This window comes from Bos javanicus, chromosome X (genome assembly GCF_032452875.1).
Source record: "Bos javanicus breed banteng chromosome X, ARS-OSU_banteng_1.0, whole genome shotgun sequence".
NCBI classification, from domain to species: domain Eukaryota; kingdom Metazoa; phylum Chordata; class Mammalia; order Artiodactyla; family Bovidae; genus Bos; species Bos javanicus.
In genome coordinates, this window is record NC_083897.1 from 9861184 (window position 1) to 9869203 (window position 8020).

An 8020-nucleotide genomic window follows, 5' to 3' on the forward strand; every position below is an offset into this window, starting at 1 on the left:
GGATGGGGAACACATATACACCCATGGCTGATTCATGTGAATGTATGGCAAAAACCACCACAATATTTAAAGTAATTAGCCTTCAATTAAAATGAAAAAGAGAACTTCCATATGTACAAACTGGATTTAGAAAAGGCAGAGGAATCAGAGATCAAATTGCCAACATCTACTGGATCATAGAGAAGCAAAGGAATTCCAGAAAAACATCTATTTCTGCTCCATTGACAATGCCAAAGACTTTCACTGTGTGGATCACAACAAACTGGAAAATTAAAGGGATGGGAATACCAGGCCACCTTACCTGTCTCTTGAGAAACCTGTATGCAGGTCAAGAAGCAACACTTAGGACCAGACATGGAAGAATGGACTGGTTCAAAAATGGGAAAGGAGTATGTCAAGGTTGTATATTGTTACCTTGCACATTTAACTTCTTTGCAGAGTTCAGTTCAGTTCAGTTGCTTAGTCGTATATGACTCTTTGCAACCCCATGGACTGCAGCATGTCAGGCTTTCCTGTCCATCACGAACTCCCGGAACTTACTCAAACTCATGTCCACTGAGTTGGTGATGCCATCCAACCATCTCATCCTCTGTCATCCCCTTTTCCTGCTGCCTTCAATCTTTCCCAACATCAGGGTCTTTTCCGATGTGTCTGTTCTTCGCCTCAGGTGGCCAAACTATTGGAGTTTCGACATCAGTCCTTCCAATGAATATTCAGGATTGATTTCCTTTAGGATCGACTGGTTGGATCTCCTTGCTGTCCAAGGGACTCTCAAGAGTCTTCTTCAACACCACAGTTCAAAAGCATCAATTCTTTGGTGCTCAACTTTCTTTATAGTCCAACTCTCACATACATCCATGACTACTGGAAAACCTATAGTTTGGCTAGACAGAACTTTGTCAGCAAAGTAATGTCTCTGCTTTTTAATTATGCTGTCTAGGTTGGTCATAGCTTTTCTTCCAAGGAGCAAGCATCTTTTAATTTCATGGATGCAGTCACCATCTGCAGTGATTTTGGAGCCCAAGAAAATAAAGTCTGTCACTGTTTCCATTGTTTCCCCATCTTTTTGTCATGAAATGATAGGACTGAATGCCATGATCTTAGTTTTCTGAATGTTGAGTTTTAAGCCAACTTTTTCACTCTCCTCTTTCACTTTCATCAAGAAGCTCTTTAGTTCTTTGCTTTCTGCCATAAGGGTGGTGTCATCTGCTTATCTGAGGTTATTGATATTTCTCCCAGCAATCTTGATTCCAGCTTGTGCTTCATCCAGCCTGGCATTTCTCATGATGTACTCTGCATATAAGTTAAATAAGCAGGGTGACGATATTTAGAGTACATCATGTAAAATTTTGGGCTGGATGCATCACCAGCTGGAATCAAGATTGCTGGGAGAAATATCAACAACCTCAGATATGCAGATAACACCACTCTAATTGCAGAAAGCAAAGAGGAACTAAAGAGCCTCTTGATGAGTGTGAGAGGAGAGTGAAAACACTGGCTTAAAACGCCACATTCAAAATCTAAGATCAGAGGCGGTCCTAAGATGGCAGAGGAATAGGACAGGGAGATCACTTTCTCCCTGACAAATTAATCGAAAGATCATTTGAACGCTGAACAAATTTCACAAAACAATTTCTGAATGTTGGTGGAGGACACCAGGCACCCAGAAAGGCAGCCGATTCTCTTCCAAAGGAGGTAGGACAAAATATAAAAGATAAAAAGAGAGACAAAAGAGCTAGGGACAGAGACCAGCACCAGGGAGGGAGTTGTGAAGGAGGAGAAGCTTCCAAACACCAGGAATCCCTCTCACTGGTGGGTCAGTGGGGAGTTTTGGAATCTCAGAGGGCAACATAACCTGGAGGGAAAAAAAAAAAAAAAAACATACACACAGATTACATGCCTAACTGCAACTCCCAGCAGAGAAGTAGCCCAGACACTCATGTCCACCAGCAGTGAGTGGGAGCTGAACAGGGAGGCACGGGCTGCACGCTTAGGGTAAGGACCAGGACTGAACGCCCTGAAGACAATCTGAGGGAGCTAATGTGAGATAATGACCCAATCTGTGGGATAGCAAGAGAGAGAAGAGAGAGAGAGAGAGAGAGAGAAACTTCCTCGCGAAAAGCTCTAAGGCACAGCCTGGCCTGCTCACAGAACAAAGGATTGAGCGAATACCAGAGGAAAGCTAGCTGGCTGTGAACTGACCCCTCCCCCAACCTGAGGCAGAGAGGCAGGCAGGTGACAGCTAGGGCCAGAAGGCAAGGGGCAATCTCAGCCCCAGAGATGGCATCATCCACCAAACTGTAAGCAGGCACCCAGTTGCTAACCAAGTCTTCTTGGGATCCTGGACAGTTGACATCCACCAGGAGGGTCGCAGTGAGAGATCAGCTCCCCAGAGGAGACACATGGCACACCTGAGATGGCTCTCTTGCTGTGCACCCAGGAGACCAAGGGGCTGCGACCAGGGAGGGGATAAGATGCACCACCCACGTAGGAGAGTGCACTCACCAAGCACCTGGTCGCCTGAGCAGCTCGGACCTGGGAAGCGCACAAGACTTAGGCCTAATTGAGTCTGTACCTTTGTGGAGTACCTGAGAACCTGAACCTGAGCAGCTTAGACCTGGGAAGTGCACGGAACCCAGAGGCTGCTTTGGACAGTTCTTCTGCAGAGAAACCTGGAGCCTGGGCAGTGCAGACCAGGAAAGCACACTTGTCATGAGCGGGGGCAAACCCAGTGTTGCCCAGACACTGCGAGCACTCCCCACGCATGCCAGTGATATTTGTTAACAGTGTTCCTCCCTTCCCACAGCACAACTGAACAAGTGAGCCTAAATAAGTGACCACCTTCACCCCCTTCTGTCAGGGTGGGAATTAGACATTGAAGAGACTTGCAAACAGAGGAAGCCAAAATAAACAAAGAAGAGGGAACTGCTTTGGAAGTGACAGGTGCAACAGATTAAAACCCTGTAGTTACCACCGACTACATTGGAAGGAGCATATAGACCTTGAGAAGTATGAGCTGGAACAAGGAACTATCTGAAACTGAACTGACCCCACACTTCCCTCAACAGCTCCAGACAAATTCCTAGATATATTTTACTGTTATCATTTTTTAATGTTTTAAATTAAAAAAAATTAAGTTCTTTATTACTCCTTTAATTTTCATTTTTATAACCTATTACCTTGAAAAAAGACCCTATTTTTAAAGCATACTTCATATTTTTTAAATAAGTTTTGTGATTTTTTTTTTAATATTGTATTTTTGAGAGTCTAACATCTACTATAGATTTTTAATCTTTGCTTTTTGGTATTTGTTATCAATTTTGTACCTTTAAGAATCCAATCTTCAGTATCCATTTTTACTTAGGAGTGTGATTACCGTCTTGATTGCTCTCTCCCCTTTTGACACTCCTTTTTCTCCCCCAGGTCACCTCTATCTCCTCCCTCCCCCTTTTTTTCTCTACCCAACTCTGTGAATCTCTTTGGGTGTTCTAGGCTGTGGAAAACACTTAGGGAACTGGTTACTGCCTGGATCTGTCTCTCTCCTTTTGACTCCCCCTCTTCTCCTTCTGGTCACCTCTATCTCCCTGCTTCCTCTTCTCTTCATGTAACTCTGTGAACCTCTCCGGGTGTCCCTCACTGTGGAGAATCTTTTCACCATTAACCTAGATATTTTATCATTGGGGCTGTATGGATGGAGAAGTCATGAGGCTACTGTAAGAATAAGATTGAAAGCCAGAGGCAGGAGGCTTAAATCCAAACTTGAGAACACCAGAAAACTCCTGACTCCAGGGAACATTAATCGACAAGAGGTCATCCAAAAACCTCCATACCTACACTGAAACCAAGCTCCACCCAAGAGCCAACAAGTTTCAAAGTAAGACAAACCAAGCTAATTCTCCAACAACACAGGAACATAATCCTGAGCATTAAAATACAGGTGGCCAAAAGTCACACCAATCCCATAGACACCTCAAAACTCACTACTGGACACTTGATTGCACTCCAGAGAGAAGAGATCCAGCTCCACCCACCAGAACACTGACACAAGCTTCCCTAATCAGGAAAACCTTGACAAGCCACTCGTCCAACCCCACCCACAGGGAGGAACCTCCACAATAAAGAGGAACCACAAGCTTCCAGCATATAGAAAGGCCACCCCAAATACAGCAATCTAAACAAGATGAAAAGGGAGAGAAATATTCAGTAGGCAAAGGAACATTTAAATGCCCACCAAACCAAACAAAAGAGGAGGAGCTAGGGAGTCCACCTGAAAAAGAATTCAGAATAATGATGGTAAAAATGATCCAATCTTGAAAACAAAATGGAGTTACAGATAAATAGTCTGGAGACAAAGTTTGAGAAAATGCAAGAATTATTTAACAAGGACATAGAAGAAATAAAAGAGTCAATCAATTTTTAAAGATGCAATAACTGAGATCAAAAACACTCTGGAGGGAACCAACAGTAGAATAATGAGGCAGAAGATAGGATAAGTGAGGTGGAAGATAGAATGGTGGAAATAAATGAAGCAGAGAGGAAAAAAGAAAAAAGGAATTAAAAGAAATGAGGACAACATCAGAGACTTCTGGGACAATGTCAAACACTCCAGCATTCGAATCATAGGAGTCCTAGAAGAAGAAGACAAAAAGAAAGGCCATGACAAAATACTTGAGGAGATAATAGTTGAAAACTTCCCTAAAATGGGGAGGGAAATAGTCACCCAAGTCCAAGAAACCCAGAGAGTCCCAAATAGGATAAACCCAAGGCGAAACACCCCAAGACACATTCTAATCAAATTAACAAAGATCAAACACAAAGAACAAATATTAAAAGCAGCAAGGGAAAAACAACAAATAACACACAAGAGGACTCCCATAAGGATAACAGCTGATCTTTCAATAGAAACTCTTCAGGCCAGAAGGGAATGGCAGGACATACTTAAAGTGATGAAAGAGAAAACCAGACAACCCAGATTACTGTACCTACCAAGGATCTCATTCAAATATGAAGGAGAAATCAAAAGCTTTACAGACAAGCAAAAGCTGAGAGAATTCAGCACCACCAAACCAGCTCTCCAACAAATGCTAAAGGATCTTCTCTAGACAGGAAACACAGAAAAGGTATATAAACTCAAACCCAAAACAACAAAGTAAATGGCGATGGGATCATACTTATAAATAATTACCTTAAATGTAAATGGGTTGAATACCCCAACCAAAAGACAAAGACTGGCTGAATGGATACAAAAACAAGACCCCTATATATGCTGTCTACAAGAGATCCATCTCAAAACAAGGTACACATACAGACTGAAAGTGAAGGGCTGGAAAAAGATATTTCAAACAAACGGAGACCAAAAGAAAGCAGGAGTAGCAATACTCATATCAGATAAATTAGACTTTGAAATGAACGCTGTAGAAAGAGATAAAGAAGGACACTACATAATGATCAAAGGATCAATCCAAGAAGAAGATATAACAATTATAAATATATATGCACCCAAAAAGGAGCACAGCAATATTTAAGGCAAATGCTAACAAGTATGAAAGGGGAAATTAACAATAACCCAATAATAGTGGGAGACTTTAATACCCCACTCATACCTATGGATAGAACAACTAAACTGAAAATGAGCAAGGAAACACTAGTTTTAAATGATACAATGGACCAGTTAGACCTAATTGGTATCTATAGGACATTTCACCCGCAAACAATGAATTTCACCTTTTTCTCAAGTGCACATGGAACGTTCTCCAGGATAGATAGCATCCTGGGCCATAAATCTAGCCTTGGTAAATTCAAAAAAATTGAAATCATTCCATGCATCTTTTCTGATCACAATGTGGTAAGATTAGATGTCAATTATAGGGAAAAAAAAAAACTATTAAAAATTCCAACATACAGAGGCTAAACAACATGCTTCTGAATAACCAACAAATCACAGAAGAAATTAAAAAAGATGAACTCAAAATATGCATAGAAACAAATGACAATGAAAACAAAACAACCCAAAACATATGGGATTCAGTTAAAGCAGTGCTTGCTCCTTCGAAGAAAAGCTATGACAAACTTTTGGCAGTGGATTAAAAAGCAGAACCTTTTCATGAAGATGGCGTGCCTTTTTATGAAGATGGCACTGAAGGTGAAGAAGGAAGCCCTGGCCCCTCATAAAGCTGAAGCCAAAGCGAAGACTTTGAAGGCCAAGAAAGCAGTGTTGAAAGGTGTCCACAGCCACTAAAAAGAAGAAAAATATATATATATCCATATGTCACCCACCTTCTGGCGGCCCAAAACACTGCAGCTCAGGAGGCAGCCCCAATATTCTCAAATGAACACCCCTAGGAGAAACAAACTTGACCACTGTGCCATCATCAAATTCCCCCTCATCACCAAGTCAGCCATGGATAAAATAGGACATAACAACACATTGGTATTCATTTTGGCTATCAAGGCCAACAAGCACCAAATTAAACAGGCTGTGAAGAAGCTCTATGACACTGACATGGCTAAGGTCAATACCATGATCAGGCCTGATGGAAAGAAGAAGACATATGTTCAACTGGTTCTTGACTATGATGCTTTGGATGTTGCCAATAAAATTGGGGTCATCTAAACCGAGTCCAGCTGACTAATTTCAAATATAAAAGTTTTCACTATTAAAAAAAAAAAAGGCAGAGACATCAGTTCGCCACAAGTGTCCATATAAGTCAAAGCTATGGTTTTTCCAGTAGTCATGTACAGATGTGAGAGTTAGAGTATAAAGAAGGATGAACACTGAAGAACTGATGCTTTTGAATTGTGCTGGAGAAGACGCTTGAGAATCCTTTGAAGAGCAAGGAGATCAAACCAGGCAATCCTAAAGGAAATCAACCCTAAATATTCATGGAAGGACTGATGCTGAAGCTCAAGCTCCAATACTTTGGCCACCTGAATGGAAAAGCTGACTCATTGGAAAAGACCCCAATGCTGGGAAAGATTAAGGGCATGGGGAGAATGGGGTGACAGAGGATGAGATAGTTGGATGCCATCACTGATTCAATGACCATGAGTTTGAGCAAACTGTAGGAGATAGTGAAGGACAGGGAAGCCTGGTATGCTGTAGCGCATGGGGTCACAAAGAGTTGGACATGACTTAATGACTGTAGACAACAACATTAATAGAAGAAGGGAGAAAAACACATGATCATCTCAACAGATGCAGAAAATGGTTTTGGCAAAATTTAACACCATTTCATCATGATGACATTGGATAAACAAGGAATCATAGGAAACTTCCTGAATTTTTAATGAGTTCCTATGAAAAATCCACAGATAATATCAGATGTAATGGTGAAAGATTGAATACTTACCCCCTAGTATCAAAAACAAGACAAGGATATCCACTTTTACCACTTCTATTGGAAAGTGTTCTTGAGGTCCTAGTCATGGAAAATAGGGAAATAGAATTTCATATTGGAAATAAATTTGAAAAAAATATTTACTTGAAAATGACATGACTTTGTACGTAGATAATCCTTGCTGCTGCTGCTGCTGGTGCTAAGTCGCTTCAGTCGTGTCCGACTCTTAGCGACCCCATGGACTGAGGCCCACCAGGCTCCTCCATCCATGGGATTTTCCAGGCAAAAGTGCTGGAGTGGGGTGCTATTGCCTTCTCTGAGATAATCCTTAGAATCATTTAAAAACAATTAGAACTAATACAGAATTTTAGCAAGGTTGCAAGATTCATGATTAATATAGAAAAATCAAGTGTGTTCCTATAGAGTAAGAAACAAACCAAATTTAAGACTGACAGAACAGTTGCATTTGCAAGGTATATAAAGAATTAAAATTAAAAAAAGAAGTGCAACACATATACCTGGAAACCATGAAGCATCATTGAAGAAATTAAAGATATAAATAAATTGAAAGATATCCTGTGTTCATGGTTTGCAATACTTAACATTTTTAGGATGGCAATACTCCCCAAATTGATCTACAGATTCAGTGCAATCCTTATCAGAATCACAATTGCCTCTGCTAC

At 41.0% G+C, this 8020-nt stretch overlaps 1 pseudogene; it reads left to right on the forward strand.

The window, feature by feature from the left end:
• Window positions 1-6096: 6096 nt before the first annotated feature.
• LOC133242491 (large ribosomal subunit protein uL23-like) lies at window positions 6097-6613 on the forward strand (annotated as a pseudogene).
• Window positions 6614-8020: the final 1407 nt, after the last annotated feature.